Source organism: Amblyomma americanum, chromosome 1 (assembly GCF_052857255.1).
Source record: "Amblyomma americanum isolate KBUSLIRL-KWMA chromosome 1, ASM5285725v1, whole genome shotgun sequence".
Taxonomy (NCBI): domain Eukaryota; kingdom Metazoa; phylum Arthropoda; class Arachnida; order Ixodida; family Ixodidae; genus Amblyomma; species Amblyomma americanum.
Genome location: NC_135497.1, coordinates 429,133,205 through 429,153,803, shown reverse-complemented (window position 1 = coordinate 429,153,803; position 20,599 = coordinate 429,133,205).

Below are 20,599 nucleotides of genomic sequence, written 5' to 3'. Positions count from 1 at the left end.
AGCCGACCGCCTGTACCGAGGCGAGGGATACCGCGTCCCAACAGTCAAAACTGGCGCGCCTTGCACCAGCTCTCAACGGTCACTCCCTCCGCACTCGGCCAGACCGAGCGCCTCCCAGCTAGGAGTAGCTAGAGACAAAAGCACACGGGCGCGGCTCCCTTCGCGGGTACACCCCGCAGATTCCCGCGCCCCTTTCCACACGTAAAAATAAACTGCTAACTGCGGCTCATCAGTTTTGACGAATAGGAAAGCTCAGAACTGATGTCAGCGTTTTCCCTTACCCCCGAGTTCCTCCCTAGGTGGTCTCGCAATCCTTCGCCAAGGGGACAGGGGTCCAATGTCGAGGCCGGCAGATAGCCCCGTCGTCCGGAGCGACGAAGGAAACCGCAAGGACGAATGGGGAGACTAACCAAAAAGGCATGAGTCCCCCTTTAACGTCGTGCACCAAAGCAAAACAAAATAAAACAAAACCGGACGCGCAGCCTAGGTCACTGCCCTCTCGCGGAATATTCGCAACACATGTACAAAAATATGCGACAGCGCGCCGAACCCTACACTCCCTTCATAAGTTTGTCAAACGGGCCCCCCTTTTGCTTTACCTTGTCTGCTAATATATATATATATATATTACAAGGCACTTTAGGTTCTTTTCGGTAATCCGAGGGCTTACAAATACTTTTTTGTTTGTCGCCTCATTTCTCTGCTGCAGTCTCTCTGCAGTGAAGACTGCAGGCTTGATCGAAAAACAATCTTGCAATAAATGGACGCCCATGCAGCAGTATCGCAATCCTGGTCTGTCTCAAAATGCTTCCTGAACGTTACCTTTGACAGGCGCTCAGCTGCGTGAACCAACGTATTCCACGCGTCACACATTGCATCACGACGTCTTTTTTGCATTTTTTCTTTAGTTCGGCTGTCCAAAAGACCGAGCGTCTGAATACTGTGACCACAGTCGAGATTTCCTTCACACCCTGCAAGGCATCCCTGTCAAAATGTAATGCTGTATTCACTGCAAACGGAAGTGTATGCGCACAACAGGACAGACACTCCCATTTCAAGCGGACACAAGCCGACATCGAACTCCATTTCGCTTTCGTCGTTCGAACCTCCTCTGTCTTCCCCTTAGTGCAAAGCTGCGGATTTCTGCAAAACACCTTTCAGCTCTGGTGTTACGTCGTGGGGAATGGGTACCTTAAATGTCTTAATAATATTAGCGGCGCTGTCAGCCATAACATAGCCGACCTTTTCTTGGTTTATTCCGTTACTCTTCAATTTCTTCTCAATTTTCGCGTGCATGTCGAAAGCAAAGACATACATGAGTGTCAAGATGATCTGACCACCTAACGCAATAAGAACAGTAATAAAATTAGAAAATAAGGCATTATTATTTCTTTTTTCCTAATTAGCTTGGGCTACTGCTGAGGACAAACGACATTAAATCACCAAATGATGAAGAAATTAAGCAACAGCAATGCTTGAATAGGTTTGGCTGTAAGCGACAATTTGTCACCTGTAGGATGGTCTTGAGAAGCTGAAAAGGCTAAAACTTCAGACTGTAGACTCCATTCATCACAAATACAGTGCACTTTTAAGCCGATTACTGCCTCTCTTGAAGTGGTTGTCCAGATGTCAACGGAATGGCGCATTCCTCTTTTTTCAATATGCTGTTGACGCTGAATTTGGTCTGGTTTCAGATATCCAGCCTCCGTCTTCAAACCGTGATTGTTTATATATATATATATATATATATATATATATATATATATATATATATATATATATATATATATATATACTTGGTTTGTGGTTTATAAGTGTTTGACGTCCCAAAGCTACTAAGGCTATAAAATGAGATGACGCAACCCAGACGCTCTCTCTCAAGTGATATCGCCTCTTTTCGTGGACATTAATTCTGTTTCAACCCTTACACAAATTCTAACCACTCCTAACAGCTGCAATTCACGGGCTGTGTATGCAGGTATTGTATAAATTTTATCACATGACAGCCACAGGAAGTAATACATAACAGTTAAAAACCACTGACTTCTCCTGCATGAAAGAAGTGGTTTATTGGTTTATTGCTGTTTAACGTCCCAAAGCGACTCATGATATATGAGGCGCGCCGTAGTGAAGGGCGTCCCAGAAATTTCGATTACCTGAAGTTCTTTGACGTGCACTGACATCGCGCTGTACACCGGCCTCTAGAATTTCGCCTCCATCGAGATTCGACCGCCATCGAGATTCGACCGATTCGACCACGATTTTGTTCAAGTCCCGACGGCGCTGCAATATCCGGCAGCGCAGTTCAACTTATTGAGGTTTATTAAGTGCCTTTACAGTTTGAGAAAGGAGTGTCTGATTGACCCAGATAATGAAATCGGCTATGTAACTTATGTCAACTGTGATATCCACTATGTGGATTGTCGGTTAGATTTGCGAAAAACGCAAACTTACTACACATACCAGATGATAATGCTCTACATCCTTCAGGATTGACACTGATTTACTCTGTGTATTCCCCTCAGAGAAGCCACGGCCGGGCTCGAAGGGCGCGCTAGCTCTTCGCTCCCCTCGAGGCCGGCCGTGGAGAATAATAGCTCTAAGCATACAAAAAACGATGTGTTTTTTGCTGAGTATCTTCCAATGTTAGATGACTTTTATTTTAGGAATTTCATGAAGGCACCAAGTAAGTGAATTATTTTGGTCGTATTTTTGTTTGGGTCAATACATACCACTAGAAAGGCCGCCGCGGTGGCTTAGTGGTTATGGTGCTCGGCTGCTGACCCAAATGACTGGGGTTCGATGCCGGTTGCAGCGGTCGCATTTCGATGGAGGCGAAATGCTAGAAGCCCGCGCACTGTGCGATGTCAGTGCACGTTAAATACCCCTAGGTGGTCGAAGTTACCTGGAACCAGGCGCTCTGGCGCCCCTTATAGTCTGAGTTGCATTGGGACGATAAACACCATTAAAATTAAGGTTGTTTAACTCCAGAAATTAAGGGTTTAGCGATGTTGTGAAATCCAATAAATATATAAGGAAATTTGAACCACTCTCTATTTTTTTTTCATCCAGAAGAGGATTTTAGATCTCGGGAATGCAACAAATAAATATACAAAATTTTAAACCACTCAAGGCAGTAAAATGATTCAAATACATACACAAAAGCTTAGGTGAAATAGTGTTAAAAATGACATAAGCACTCTCACAAGTACGACGTCTGACCCACAGCATACACACACGTACAAAAAAAAACTAGAAACAAAATTGACGCGCTGAACCACAGATGAGCACAACAAACAAAGACTGAAACTTCACATGCTAGCTCCAAGAACTTAACCGTAGAACACTGCCTGTGACCCACTTAGCGCATTCCTTCCCTCTACATAGAGACATAAAGCAAGTCCTGATTCCTACCAGTGGTGGCACGTTCAAATCACCCCGGTCAGTGTAAACCCCATCCCAGTTCGCACTCATGAATTTAGTTCCACAACGGACTCATTTCCAGTAGACCCACAGTGCGTGAGCAAGCATGCACGATCTCCAAGGAAAGCGTTAAAATATACTGGGTACCTTGAATGCTGCGTTTTTATAGCTGTTATGATATTGGTAAACGCAGCAGTAGGACGAGCACCCATAAGTAGCTAAGTTTGTTTTCGCCTTCGGACGAAACACCTTACCGCTCGCCTCGCTCACTGCCAACTTAAGCAGAGAGCTGCGTTAGCCGCGCTCTCCTTTCGCCACCGCTGTTAACAAGATGGCGCCACTCGCGCGCACCAAACTGCAGCGCACGAAACTCATATGGTCAACCAGTCAGCGTTAGTAGTTAAAAATATCTTACTCTGGTATAAAACTAAAAAGCCACTTCAACAAGACAACAGCAGCTTTTAGGGGACAGTCATTGGTTACGGAAAATGGTTTACCTGCGTGACAGTGTCCGACGAGACACTAAGTTGAGATGTGGCATGTGGGTTTTTACAAGGTTCCTAAAACCAGCCCCCTCCACAATGCTGAACGGCAGGCCGTCGACAGAAACCATGTACACGAGGTATTTCTCGAATTCCTTCTGTTGAGGCCTGTACAACGGTACCTTCAAGGAGTTGCTCTCCTTGGCCTTCTCGAACAGGTCATCAGTTAGGGGCTGCATCGGATTGGCTATTCCCACCTTTTCCGGGTGCGCTATCTACAAAAATATGTGCCGATTATATCTTAGCCAATCAAAGGTATGAGCAAAGTGGCTCTACCATATAGCAGTTATGTCTCTTACAAATCAAAAGAAATCTACCATTCCCGTAGCGAAAGCTGGTAATGCTCACTCCACCATATATATTTTTTTCATTGGCTGCGCTGAATTTTAAAGTACGTAAAACTTCCCACTTGTGCCTGATCACATGACGTGGACGGAACAAGAAATTTACCATGTGCAAAAAAACTAAGCTACCCATGCCGTTATGACAAGGTAAAGCATATATATATATATATATATATATATATATATATATATATATATATATATATATATATATATATATATATATATATATATATATATGCACTGTCGGCTTTGTGCTCATTTTCGTTATCCTGACGAATTCATTATGTTCTGGTGAACGCTGTGACCGATTCTTAGAAAGATTGTCCTCTCTCCTGGTAATATTAAAGAACGTTGAATTAACAGATCCAAAGTGGTGATTTCATCCCTCTCCCAAATTAAGAAAACAAGATGTCGCATTGGAAATAGTTCTCACATTACTTTGAGAATGCGGGAAAGTTAAACTGGTGGTTGCCTTTTCCACACAGCTTCTTGTTGCTGTAAATGCATTCCAAGATTAAAGTGTTTTTGGTTTCACTTGCATGGCCAATGTAGCGAAAATGATCCTGGATGTCTTTGCTAATGCGATAGCTACGCGCACACACATTATGATCAGTATATTTAGATTTTTTCGCTCTATCCGCCATAGCTACAGTTAACAGTGTACTATGAAGACGGTGCTGTAACCATGTCATGCGCCCTAGATGCCGAACGCTCTAGAGCGACCGCGAGCTGGAAGTTGGGAGTAGTAGTGGTGGTTTATTTAAAAATGAATAAAAATAGGAAAGGAAAAGAACGTTGCCGGCCGCAACAATTGCCATCTAAGATCTTAAGCACCCCAGCTGCAGCCGGCGGAGGGGAAAGGGAAAGGAAGAGGATAGCGAGGAGAAGTGGGACGGATGGCAACGAGAAACGGCCAGGAAACTTCCGTCATAAATTACAGCAAGTCGCGGGCCACAGCCAAGGCCGCATGTTCTTCGCTATGGAAGGCATGCTGCTTTCTCCTCCCCTCAAAGCGTCACTTTTGAAAAAGACAGCGCATGAAGACAGGACAGAGCAGAGACAACACAGGACGAGACAACACAGGCGCTCGTCCTGTGTTGTCTCTGCTCTGCCCTGTCTTCATGCGCTGTCTTTTTCAAAAGTGATGCACCAACAAGCCCAAAGTTCTACCTTATTAAAACCCTCAAAGCGTGCGAATGCGGGAGGAAATTCATTCTCAGCGAATGGGGAAGAACATAGCGTGTTGTTCTGAGACCACTCCAGGACCAATTTCGGCGCCTCGCCGACGCCGCAGACGTCCACTTCAAAGCGGACGTTCTTGGAATCCATGGTATCGAGGGCCGAGCAAACGGAGCCGAGGCTCCAGCGCCCAAGCAGGCCGTCGCTTACGAATTGCGCGCGCAAGTGCCAGTCGCAAGGAGGAGACCACATCCACTGGAAAAAAGTGCAGACGATACTTCAGCGCTCGCCCCCCCTCCCTGCACATTACCCCTTTCGCCTCCTCTTGCCAGCGTCAAGGGCAAAAGACAAAGTCACAAAAAAATATACTTGACATAAAAATTAAACGCCATCTGCGGTGTGCCCGGCTGGGCCGAGTTCGAACTCAGCTGCGGCAATCAAAACGTGCCGTCCACAAGTCGAGACACAATGTGATGCCCGCGGGGTCGAAAACCGGCCTAGGCAGGCGCCGCGGCCGCGGCTTTCCCAGAATCGAAACGGGCCTGTCTTTCTCTTATTTTATTTTTTTGTCAGGAGAAGGAACGCACAAGACTCAAGAGCGGACAGCAACGCGTAGCGACCGGATAAGCAAGGAAGACCCCGAAAGGAGGAATCCAGGAGCCTTGTGTCTGTGTGTGTGTGTGCGGGGGGGGGGGGGGGGGCATGACGAGGTCTCATAGAAAAGCTGTGCGGTCCCATGCACTAACTTTAACTAAACTCGTGAACTTGAGCTTCGACGCTGGTAAAGGAAAACACAAACAGAAGAGACGAAAAACAGAAAATAGAGGGAAATGAAGGGTTTTAGAGTTAACGGCGTTAGCGCCCAGCGACCGAGAGCAGCTAGTGGATTTCGTTTTTATTTTCGTAGTTGGTTTCATTTGCTTTATTGTGGGACTTGACGCGTGCTCCTCAAAAGACTAAATGCCGTGCCCTCCGTTGTTGCGTCCCTGTCTGTGAGCTGCGTACCAACACGGAGAGGCGTCCGGCGGTAACGAATGCGGGTATACGTGCTCATCTGAAGACTGAAAGGCCAGCTCAGAGATTTACTTCCTACCGCTCGCATCGGAAAGCATGCTTGCAGCGCTCGTGGACTGACGGGTTGGAGCGAGAAGCAGAAAACGGCAATAAAGAGGGTGTTTGATTCGTAAATGAAAGTAATTTATTAGGCATAAGCAGTCAACGCACACACACGCACGCACGCACGCATACACAGGCCGCCGCGGTGGCTCAGTGGTTATAGCGCTCTGCTGCTGACCCGAAAGACGCGTGCTTGATCCCGGCTGCGACGGTCGGATTTCGATGGAGGCGAAATTCTAGAGGACCGTGCACTGTGCAATGTCAGTGCACGTTAAAGAACCCCAGGTGGTCGAATTTTCCGGAACCCGTCACTACGCCGTCCCTCATAGCCTGAGTTGCTTTGGGGCGTGTGTGGACACACACACACACACACACACACACACACACACACACACACACACACACACACACACACACACACACACACACACACACACACACACACACACACACACACACACACACACACACACACACACACACACACACACACACACACACACACACACACACACACACACACACACACACACACACACACACACACACACACACACACACACACACACACACACACACACACACACACACACACACACACACACACACACACACACACACACACACACACACACACACACACACACACACACACACACACACACACACACACACACACACACACACACACACACACACACACACACACACACACACACACACACACACACACACACACACACACACACACACACACACACACACACACACACACACACACACACACACACACACACACACACACACACACACACACACACACACACACACACACACACACACACACACACACACACACACACACACACACACACACACACACACACACACACACACACACACACACACACACACACACACACACACACACACACACACACACACACACACACACACACACACACACACACACACACACACACACACACACACACACACACACACACACACACACACACACACACACACACACACACACACACACACACACACACACACACACACACACACACACACACACACACACACACACACACACACACACACACACACACACACACACACACACACACACACACACACACACACACACACACACACACACACACACACACACACACACACACACACACACACACACACACACACGCACGCACGCACGCACGCACGCACACACACACACACACCGCCCGTTCAATCCGCGCACAGGCGTAAACTAATGGACCTATACGTGAATGATTACGCAATGCGGCGTTTCGCCGCCTGATTCTTTCGCTGTGCGAAATGACGTGGAAGTCCGGACCTCAAAAGTTGACCTCAACAAACTGACGACCTCACTCAACCTCGAACTCACAAGTGAACTTGAGGTTAAATTGCTGAGCTCACTCAAAAAACGTCGTCCTTTCGCCAACCTCACCTCAACCTCACTTCGTGACTTAGGCATAGTAGCAGCGGAAAATAAAAACACACAGAAGAGAAGAATAGACACCGAGAGACACGCACACACGCTGCACTCACAACTGATTTTATTTCAAGCTATCAAAGTGGAATATATAGGCTGCGTCGCGCATGCACATTAAGAGAAAGAAAGAAGGCGTGCCATCACAACATCCTGATCATGCATCGTACGTGTAGCAGAAAGAAGTGCACGTCGCGAACTATACAGCAGAATTGACGTATCACTAATACAATCACTGCCCCTTTTCTTTATATGGAAGGCTTCCCAAAGCTCACGTGCGGTCTGGTCTTTACCTCTGCCTAGGACCAGAGTACTTTCAAAATGAGGCGAACACTTGCAAGAACTGCAGTGCTGAACTAAGCGCACGTCCTAACTGTTCTTTAAATTTAGTTGGTGCTCCCTGAGTCAATCGTTCAGGCATCTGCCTTTTTGGCCTGCATAGGCTTTCCCGCAAGACAACGGTATCTCGTAAACCACTCCTGTTTGGCAACGCACGCATGGCCTGGCATGCTTTTTTCCGCAACCTTTTTTGCGGATTCCTTGCCGGAGATACGAGGGCATAGCTTAGATAGTTTTTCCGGAGCGGAAAAAACCAGAGGCACCCCAAACCTGCCCGCAACCTTCTTCAGGTTGTGCGAAATTTTATGCAGGTAGGGGACAACTTCCGGTCGCACGCTCCTTTCATCTTCCCTCGTCTTCGGGCTCTTCGTGTGCTTCTTCACTTTTTTAAGGAGGGTCTCGGCAACAGCCGCCACGACCGACTGAGGGTACCCAGACGCTACTAATCTTTCCAGTTGACTATTAAAGCTGCTAGCCATATCGTGTTCGCACGATTTCTCCGGTGCTGATTCCAGGCAGAGGTTTACAATGCGGCGTTTCACGACCTTTGAATGTGCAGAATCATACGGTAGGAGCTGTTTTTGCACACGTGGAGCATATGCCCAACACACACGTTCCTCACCAAACTTGACACGTACGTCTAAAAACTGAAGGGCCTTTTCCTTCGGTAATTCGCAAGTGAACGTCAGTCCCTTCCCATGCTTTTTAATAGCGTCTAAAATGTTATTACCAGCAGCACAGTAGTGTAAAGGGCTCTGCTTTTCCACAATGGTCAAAAAATCGTCAACGTATCGGTACACTTTTCGTCCAGGCTAAAAACCGAAGATAAAATCTGGTCAATGCTGGCTAAAAATATATCGCTTAAAATGGGTGCAACGCATGACCCAATGCAAATTCCTTTGGTAGGCAAGTAGTGCTTGTTATTAAAAGCGATGAAAGTACTCTGGAGATAAAATTCTAAAAGCGTCAAAACATTGTCAACAAACATGCCAGCTGAATTCTGAAAAGGGACGACACCACTCATGTCAATGCACAGCTTCAGTGCTGTGAACAGCTCTTGGTGAGGTATTGAAGAATACAAATCTTCTATAACCACAGAAAACGCGTAGCTGATGCTCGGTTTAGATTTTAGAAACTTGATTATTTCCTTAGAATTTCTAATAAGGAAAAGGTCAGTGATTGTCAATTCTTTTAACGATTTTTGAAGGTACTGGCTCACCAGCAACTGGCAAGTCCAATTTTCACTGACTATGGTGCGTAAAGGGACTTCAGGCTTGTGCATCTTGGCACTAAAAAACACTTTCAACGCATTGCCTTTACAGTTGGATATCTTGGTACTCAGCAAATCTTTTCCCACACCCTTGCAGAAGTTGGAAACTTTTTGTTTTGCGATAGTGGGGCGGCATTTTTAAGCGGTGAAGTTTTTGTGCACTGCCTGACGTGCTTTCTCGTTAAACATGCCCTGCGGAAGAACCACGAATCCTCCTTCTCTGTCGGCCTGTACCAGTGATAAATCATTTTCTTTAAAGTATGCGACCACCTTCTGCAAAGACGTTGCACATTGCTTATTTTTAGATACAACAGCATATTTCTTCAGACAGTCCGCCCATTCAAGCAGACATCTCTCACGCTGTTCTGTCGGTGCTTTCTTTGCTATACGGCGATTCAGTGCAGCCAGGTCTTGAATAGGTACCGATGGTGCTAGTCCGTACTTGGGTTCCTTGTTGATCCTTCCCATGCTTTTAAAAAGCATGAGAAGGGACTGACGTTCACTTGCGAGTTACCGAAGCAAAAGGCCCTTCAGTTTTTAGACATACGTGTGAAGTTTGGTGAGGAACGTGTGTGTTGCGCATATGCACCACGTGTGCAAAAACAGCTCCTACCGTATGATTCTGCTGATTCAAAGGTCGTAAAACGCAGCAGTGTAAACCTCTGCCTAGAATCAGCACTGGAGAAATCGTGCGAACACGATATGGCAAGCAGCTTTTATAGTCAATTGGAAAGATTAGTAGCGTCTGGGTGCCCTCAGTCGGCCGTGGCGGCGGTTGCCGAGACCCTCCTTAAAAAAGTGAAGAAGCACACGAAGAGCCTGAAGACGAGGGAAGATGAAAGGTGCGTGCGGCCGGAAGTTGTCCCCTACCTGCATAAAATTTCGCACAACCTGAAGAATGTTGCGGGCAGGTTTGGGGTGCTTCTCGTTTTTTCCCCTCCGGAAGAACTATCTAAGCTATGCCCTCGTATCTCCGGCAAGGAATCCGCAAAAAAATTTGCGGAAAAAAGCATGCCTGGCCATGCGTGCGTTGCCAAACAGGAGTGGTTTACGAGATACCGTTGTCTTGCGGGAAAGCCTATGTAGGCCAAACAGGCGGATGACTGAACGATCGACTCAGGGAGCACCAACTAAATTTAAAGAAGAGTTAGGACGTGCGCTTAGTTCAGCACTGCAGTTCTTGCAAGTGTTCGCCTCATTTTGAAAGTACTATGGTCCTAGGCAGAGGTAAAGACCAGACCGCACGTGAGCTTTGGGAAGCCTTCCATATAAAGAAAAGGGGCAGTGATTGTATTAGTGATACGTCAATTCTGCTGTATAGTTCGCGACGTGCACTTCTTTCTGCTACACGTACGATGCATGATCAGGATGTTGTGATGGCACGCCTTCTTTCTTTCTCTTAATGTGCATGCGCGACGCAGCCTATATATTCCACTTTGATAGCTTGGAATAAAATCAGTTGTGAGTGCAGCGTGTGTGCGTGTCTCTCGGTGTCTATTCTTCTCTTGTGTGTGTGTGTTTTTTTGCGCTGCTACTATGCCTAAGACAAGTAACCAACTCGCCCAGGAGCTCTTCTTACTCACTTCGTGAGCCTCACTCCGTGAGGTTGAGGTTAGTTTGAGGTTGAGGTCGACCTCATCAGGTTTCCCACCTCTGCCTGTGTCGCATTCGACGCGTTTTTTTCTTATAGTTGATGCTGCAGCGAGGTTTGGGGGTCCTTCCCTGTTCATTTTTACTTTTGCGCATAAACCCGAAAGTTTTCTGGGGGCCGTGAAAACCTCAGCTACATCGTGTGTGCCTGCAATCTTTTTGAGACCGTGTGGACCCGATTACGATTGCTCATACCAGTATGTTCTTTCATTTCTTTGTCTGATATTGATGATGCTCACATCTTCTGGATAAAAGATCACCTGCTTCCGCCATTAAAACCAGTTGTAAGTTCGCGCTCTGTGTTGTTGTGGTCTCTTCTCGTTCTTTAAAAAGTAAGGCGCGTTGAGCCATAATGAGTCAAATGCTTACTCGTAATCAATGAAATGGTTGGTTATATTTTGCGCATTTCCTACGACCTGATTGATAGCGTGATTATGTTCGATTGTGGAATATTTTTTACTAAAGGGTGCCTGATCATTCCTTGATGGAAGTCTAAGGTTTTCCTGATTCTATTTACGATTACCTTAGCAAATACATCGTAGGCAACGGACAGTGACCTGATCGGTCTGTAATTTTTCAAGTCATTTATGTCTCCTTTCTTATGACTAAGATAATGTTAACGTTCTCCCAAGCTTCTGGTACGCTCGAGGTCATAAGGCATTGCGTATACAGGTTGGCGAGTTTTTCTAGCAGAATCTCGCCTCCGTCCTTCAACAGATCTGCTGCTTCCTGATCCTCACATGTTGCTTACCCCCTTTGCATTGCTCCTAAGGCATTCTTCACTTCTTAAGTTACAGACGGGATGACTCATTGCTGTGCGCTACTGTCTCTCTTAATAAACCTCCGGTTACATTGGCTACTGTACAGGTTTGTGTAGAACTCTTCCGCTACTTTAACTATCTTATGCATATTGTTAATGACGTTGCCCTATTTGTCTCTTAACGCATATATCTGGTTTTTATGCGTTGCATATTGCAAACACTCAGTTCAGCCCTTGGGCGCGGCCGGGCAGCCACCAAACCACGTGACGTGACGTCACGACAGCCGGAGGAAAAGCTGGGCCCCAACTCGCGCGGTCGCGCGCGGCCGCAGCCACCACCTGACTCCCGCTCCTCCCGCTAGGGGCGCTGCGCCGGCGCGTGACGTCACGGAGGAAAAGCTGGGCCCCAACTGGAGCGGTCGCGCGCGGCCGCAGCCACCACCTGACTCCCGCTCCTCCCGCTAGGGGCGCTGCGCTATGATTGACGTCACGGCATATGTATAAAAGAGCTGCGCTCCTTCGCCGGGACAGTCTTATACCCCTGTCACACGGGCACTCTAAAGGCACTTTGAACTAATGCTCCTTTATGCTCCCAAAGGAGCACTAGTTCAAGGGAGTTCGTCCGTGCTATACACGGTCGCGGAACGACCTTCGCAAGAAGTTTTTAGCGCCCTCATCGGCGAAAAGCGTTATTAAAATTGCAAACCTCACTGCACATGTAAATACAGAAATGTCACATTTTTTTAGTAAATTAGTTTTATAACCGTATTATGTTAAAGCAACAAACAACAAACATGGCCGACATGGCGGCATATTTACCGTGGCTACCGTGACGCTCGTATATCTCGAACGAGAGTATGGCGTGGTGAGACTGCCACAAAACAAATGACCGTCTTATATTTTAAAACACCACTAATCTTATGAAGTGAATTTATAAAATGAAAATTTAATGTTTCTTTTCTCAGTTTATTTATGCTGTTAACTCGCTGGGAGAGAGTACTTCCTTGAAGCCTCAAAAAACGAACTCGAGCTGCCTTGTTTCGAAGCTCCTTTGAGCTAGGTGTCCTTTGGCGCGTCCGTGTGGCAGCGCGCGATCGTCCTTAGAGTAATGGAGCATTAGTTCAAAGTACCTTTACAGTGTCCGTGTGACAGGGGTATTATACCCCTGTCACACGGGCATTTCGAGGGCCCTCGAACCGATAGTCTATCGACTCAAAGGCGATCGAGCGCTGCTACACGGGCAGTTTCAATGGCGATCGAGTCAATAGCCTATCGAGTCAACGGAGCAGCACGGAACTCCATCGAGATATGCAACGCATTCTTGGCTTAACCAAGCTAAGCCTGGCCATTTTTACGTATTCCTAGTTTTCACCGCCTTTAGGCTGCCTCCGTTCTTTAGAGCATGCTCGATTCTCTCCATATTAAACTTCCTTATGTAGGCTACCCTTGCGCTTATATATTAACTTTGATAGCTCTGCCAGTTCAGTTCTGTCTGCAGGTTCAGACGCCTTCACGCCTTCGTGTTTCTTAATCCGATCTTTCGTCTCCTGTGATAGCTTGCCGGTTTCTTGTCGAACCATACTACCACCTACTTCTACGACGTACTCCCTAATGATAGCTGTGAGTCTATCGTTCATTGTTTGAACAATAATGTCTTTCTCAGTTAAAGCCGAAGATCTGTTCCACAGCAAAATCCTGAATCCCTCTACTTTTACTCTTATCGCTAACTTGTTAATGGGTTTCCGCTTCACTAGCTTCCTCCGTTCCATCCTCAAATCTGGGCTAATGCGAGACTTTACCGTCCTGTGGTCGCTACAGCGCACCTTTCCCAGGACATCCACATCCTGCACGATTCCAGGGTGAGTGCATGTATAGTATGAACACTATTTCATTTTTAGTCTCACCATTGGGGCTCTTCCATAGGGCAGGGTATAACAGTCTTTTATTGAAAAATGATGGGCCCTACGTATGAAATAATAAACGCCTCCACTGCATTTGCGGAGCATTGATCTGGAGCTGCGAAGTTGTTTCGTAAAAATGAAGGCATAAACAAGAAGGCGGCTCATGCGGCGCCTTTTCCTCACTTCCAAGCGCCGCTTTCAGGCATCTACGTGAGTGAGGTTGCTACGCAACGCTAAGAAACGTCTTGAGACTCCGAAAGACTTGTGAGCATCGTCGGGTTGAAGCTATAATGTTTAACTTGAGTACATGAACATTGAAAGTACTGTTACGCAACCACTTCGCCGCTCGTAACCGGAGGAATCCGCCATCGTGATGCGCTCTGAAAAACGCTGTTAAAGCCCCCCTTTTTTTTCCCCGAGACCGACGTTTTGAAAGAAACAGCTGAATACATAAGGAACATCCGGCAACAAACAGCATAATGCGAGGGTCTTTTTAGAGCCCTCTAAATAGACCAGTCAATTGTACTATTAATGTACCACTCTAGCGTCCCTTTCAGAAAATCACCTGCCAGCGGGACATTCGCTGCGAACATTGTACTCATATAATATGGGCAGAACAATCGCTGTGGTGTCAAAAACATCAACCAACGGAGAAGTGCGCGCAAAATTGGCGTCTGCCCCCGCAGGAGGATTTTTGCTGTTCAGAGAAAATTTGGGTCTTTTCACCGACGAATCGTATAGGCTCTCGGATTGCGTGAAGTCGTTCATTGTGCTGAAACAGAAGGACTATCCTCCATCTTCTGTCCATTTCGAGCGGTAATTTTTCGTTCAAGAGCGTGATCTCACAGGAGGCTCACACTTGTCAAGAGTTCTCCTCCATCCGCTGAAGAGAAAGGGCGTGTTTTATTGCGCTCAGAGAACTGGTTTCTTTTGTTCCGTGCAGACGCTCTTCGCCTCTCTTTGCTCTTGAATTGTGAGTGCATCATCACGAGGGGCCCGGGCGTGGCACCCGGTGTCCCTATGGGCACGAGTGTTGAGCCCCAGACTGAAACTCGCGGCAGGACACGAGGGCAAAACAGTAGACGCCCTTACTTTCAAGGCCCAGTCTGCAATTCACGCAGAAGAGGTCGCCATCGCCCTGGCAGCCTCCGACTCCTCCTCCAAATACATAATCACCGACTCGCGAGGGGCTTGTCGAAACGTCGAGCAAGGGTGGGCTACTCCCCTGGCTTATCGCATCTATCAAAATTGTAGCCGAGACTCCGATCCTGCGCACCGATCTATTATTTGGGCTCCAGGTCACCAAGGCCTCCACGGAAACGAAGCAGCCGACGCCGCCGCCCGCGCGCTCTCTCTCTCCGGGCGTTTCCCTCGGGACCCGACGATGACCAGGACTCCGATTTCAATCCGGTTTACAGTTTTAAGGAAATATGCGATTACTACAAATCCACCCACCAAACTCTTCCCACTCCTTGCAAAGGGCTGGGGAAGGCCAACGAGCGGGTACTCCTGCGCCTGCTAACACGATGCTGTGCCCGGCAACTCTCAAGCATTTCAATCCTCAATTCGACGGGCGGTGCTCACACTGTGGGGAGGTGTCGGACACCTACCACATGGTGTGGGCCTGCCAGCAGAACCCATCCCTACCCCCTATCCCAAACCCCACCCGAGAGGACTGGGAGGCGACCCTGTCCGGCTGCTGCACCCTCCAGGCCCAAAGGGCCTTAACGCAGCGTGCCCGGGCTGCGGCAACCGCCAATGGGGTGCCTGACTAGGCATCCCCACCTAGTGGTTGTAAGGGCGTGACCCTTCAGATCACGGACCCCAACACCTCTCTCTATAATTAATAAATGTTTTTACCACCACCACCAGCCGACCGCGCATTCAGCGCTGGCTCTTCGCCGCCTGTGGCTCTCACAGCGCTGCCCGTGCCGGCAGCGATGGCCGACGACTTATATATATATATATATATATATATATATATATATATATATATATATATATATATATATATATATATATATATATATATATATATATATATATATATATATATATATATATATATATATTAAGGAAGCCAACAGTCAACGAAACCAAGGTGCATAGGGGAATTTTTTTTAAATTTCTAATGCCAATCAAGTGCCAATCAAAACAACCATGCCGCCGGTGGGATCCGAAGTTGGTAAGAGCACCGGACGCGATATTCGGAGGTCGTGGGTTCGGATCCCACCGGCGGCATGGTTGTTTTTTCTGCTGGTTTATAAGAATTTTCTTTAAACCACTTGATTGGCATTAGAAATTAAAAAAAAGAAAACATTCCCCTATGCACCTTGGTTTCGGTGGCTGTTGGCTTCCTTCATTATATATATATATATATATATATATATATATATATATATATATATATATATATATATATATATATATATATACATTATTCGCATCGTAAAGCCTACCACGTTATATATACGCTGTCTACGCTAGAAATGTGGTCGTGTGTTAGCGCGGGACAAGAAGGGTATCCGCAGATTGCTTGGATTTTGTGCACGTTATCAACAGCTTGAGCAACAGTTCACGTGTACTGTCGACTCGACACATCTGATGAAAGCAGGCGCTCCGCTCTACTGGGAAATGCCGCGAATTAAAGCTTTTAGAGAACTTCCGCCCCGCTTGCAGCGCCAAACGTTTTCACACACTGATAAAAAGATATCGGATATGATATGAACGTTACTCCCAGTCGCTTGCATTTAGCCACCATAGCAGTTCTAGTAATTGACGGGCTGGATAAGAGCTATCAACTACGGTAAGCCGCTCTCAAAAACAGAGGTCAATTATTGAACACAGGAAACGGACTGCCGTGCACCCCAACCTCTGCAAAAGGCCATTTACATTCTCAGCGGCGATCATGCGCTGTGTTGGGCTCCAAATTTGCTAGACCAATCAAGCCGCGCCTCTAGCTCGGGTGCCAGCCAGAAGATTGATATCTATGCTTAGTACAACCTTAAACAAAGCAATCCGACGCTTACTATCATCAGGCTCTTGTGCACCTTACATCGCCGTGTGAGCAGGAAGACGTCACTTTCACTGGAGGTTCGAAAGCCAGTGGTTTTCTGCAGGAGGCCTGAGTTATATTTACTTCGCCTACAAGGAAAAAATTTAAAACAATATAACGACGACCCGACCGCAGACTCCATCAGGTTCCCGCGTATGCTGAGAAGAATTCGATATAGCGCGTACTAAATGAAGACGTCAAAACCAGGTTGCGCCGCCGACCGTGATCCCTTCCAACAGATCGGTGCGTGTTTGCTCGGCCTCTTACCTGTATCGACTTCCAGAAATACGTGGATAATCATGGCGGCTATCTACTTGAGACTTTGCTTTAAAGTTTAGCCGTAAGTATTGAGCAGAAGTTAAATCTTATTGTTGAGAACCGTCTTCACAGCCACGGCGCCCCCAAATGGCTCGATGGACAGAAGAACGGCATTTATGCCTGAGCTTACAAAAGTGATCATGCACTATTAGCCAGATAAGCCATCCAAAGCCGAGAGCCCCCTAATTGCCCATGGAACAACGGCTCCACAGGACGCCTAAACAAAACCATTGTCGATATGGTCGCCAAGCACGGTGGCGCTGAATACAAGACATTAGTGGCATTCTGCCACCAGTGGTTTTCGCCTAAAATACTGTGGTGAAAGATATATAAAAAATGACTCCAGTCATTGCTGCTGACAGCAGGCAAGCCGTGGTCATGCTTGGCACTACGCTCATCTTCAGTGAAGAAAATAACGTAGGTGTCGCTGCTACCTCCAGCGTCTGGAAGTCTCCCGACAAGTTGTTAAATTGTACACACAGTCCCGAATGCTCATCGCTAAAATCTCTCAGCGCGACGAATAATACAGCCCAGGTGACTGATTCGTGGACGTCGATTCGACAATCGGGAATGAGTGAAGAATGGCTCCTCCGCTGCTTGGACCTGTGCAGGAGAAGCAATAAGAGAGGGAGAAGGGGAGGGCGTAGCCTCGTGGCTTCGTGAAGAGCTGCCACCGGCAGCCGATGAGAATGAGCGGCACCAGGGGCATGCTAGGAAAGAGCAGCCGGTCATGCTTACTGGGCAGCGTCTTAGCCGACTACTCTCGCAGCCTCTTGGCGACAGCGGTCCGCGAAGTGCGGTGGCCACCACCTGCCGTGTTCCCGCGTTCCCTCCAAAATCTCCGAAGGCATGGTGACCTCAAAAACGATATCGCGCCCATGGAACGTCTAAATGACGCGTACCGGGCCAGAAATGTGCCTTGTCTTACTTAATTCTAGATTTCATGCGAAGATGGATGCTCACTGTTAATTTTTATATTCGTTATATTATGATTCTATCATTGTAAGCTTCGGTCATCTCCTTTCTATAAGGGAGTAATGCTGCGAGTCTCGTCTTAGGTTTTTCAATCGCCAGAAATTCCCGTCGTCGTTTTTTATTTGCCTATTAAATATAGGTCATCTATAGAGACCAGTCGAGAATTCTCACCACTAAAGTTTGTCCAAATTCTATCAAGCGTGTCGTCACGTCTGCAATGTCCTGCCTCCATCCAATGCCCCCTAGACAAGGAAGGCCTGGACAGTGGTCCGATGACGAAAGAAGACTGGTCTGGGAAAATCAAGCTGCACATACGGAACGGCGCCCCGACGTAGCATGCCCATATTTTTCTGCTGCGGCTTGTGGCGTTTTGTAAACGTATACGTTCTTAAGGGCTTCTTATGCTGGAAAGCTTGGTCGGCGCAATCTGTGCTTGCTGTCATCGACGGATAAGTGTCCAGCGCGTCTTTAGGGATCACCTGTTTTGATATCTTGGCGGGCATTTCCTCGCAGCAAGCGACGAAGCGACGGAGAGGTCAGGATTTAGGCCTAATTCACGCCGACGGAAGGCAGCTGTTTGTGTGCGAGTGAGTGGCTCTGAAAGCGAAGAAACGCCTCTCTGGTGAGAGCACAAGCACTTCACTTTCAAGGCAAGTACTAACACTGCCATAGAACTTCATAGTGAAGAGAAACAGCCTGCTCGCACCAGCGTCTGCCATCCGGCCCGGCCTGGCGTCGGCCTCTCACATGAATGTTCTAAAGCAAGTTTATCGATGAACTACTGAGGTGTGAATGGTGTTGCGTGCATTCTCCATTAATGTACTACGTTGTGTTTAGTGCTTACGGTTTTGAAACTACCGTAGGATACTTTTCAACCATACGACGAGACGGAACGCCGTCCGCTGTGTTCGCCCATTCACTCTGTTAGATGTTAGTGCCTTGTTTCATTTGGCTATGCCAGACGAGTATAATATCGCACTGCTGTTTGAAAACATTTAAATAGAGGTCGTTTCTGCGATAATTCCGAGCGACGATGCTAATGCTAAGCAGTCTTAAGTTTGTTTCGAATCTGGTATGTGGGTGCCTCTCTTTAATCTTGTGTGCTTGCGTTATGGACGTCCTTTGCGACGCGCATGCCTGCAAAAACGGAATTCGCAGTGTCAATATCGAAAACGATCTGTGTTGTTAGTATATGAAGTAGTGCTTCTGGTGAAACAGAGCCCATGGTTCCCCTGTTGGACCTGAAAAATGCTTCTACCCGCATTCTAATGCCTCTTATATTTGTCATGCATCTAGCTAGTTGGGTTGCCTTTGATGTATGCGTACTTTATGATTTGGGAGTGTACCTTCTGAGTGAAAAGGCAGGACGTTTTTTCTTCTCTCATTTCTGTGCCGTGTCGCTGCATTGTGTTTTGAAAGACGAGACATTCACGAAGTGATTCCTAACTTCAGATTTTGCACCATAAGGGGGCGCTGAAAGGTACAGTTCGTGAGCGCAGATTGCACGAGGTCCGCGCGAAGAAACTTTATAGACGCAGTCAGTCACTTGTGTAATTGTATGAACAAGGTTAAATACTTACTGCAGCTATTTATTGATAACAGTTGCTTGATGTTGCTGCAAACATGCACTAAAAAGTCTACTACACAGCCTTCCAATTAGACTCCTTGTATGCACTTATGTGCAGAAAAACGAACTTTCTTACTTTATTGCACATTTTCTCTGCGCATTTACGTTATAGCGCCATATATTTCGAATTAAGCAAATCGTTTATACTTCCACTCAAGCTTGTTGTCGGTGATTTTTCGCTATTGTTAATGAAGGAAATCGTGGTAGATTTTGCCAGTTTGTGCTTTTTTTTCACCTCTTAGTTTCGAAGACGCTATCGTGTACTTATACGAGTGGCGATTCGAATAAACTGTCAGTTGCGTGTCAGGCCCGTATTGCATTCTTTTCTGCTCCTTCTTTGTTAATGTCCTGCTGCAATCTTACCACCAAAGATGTTTTCGCTTTGGGACCTTCAGGGTGACTCGATTGATTGGACATCATTCGTTGTCGCTCAGTCGCTTCGTGTTGCTGAACGTACCGAAAAGAAATGCGTGTCAAAGAAAACTTTTATTACTGTCGAAAGAAACGGATGCCTGGGGCGAACCTGCGCCTGGGTTCTCGTTTCGCATCGTGCGGGAGAACGAGCGCGGCTGCATTTT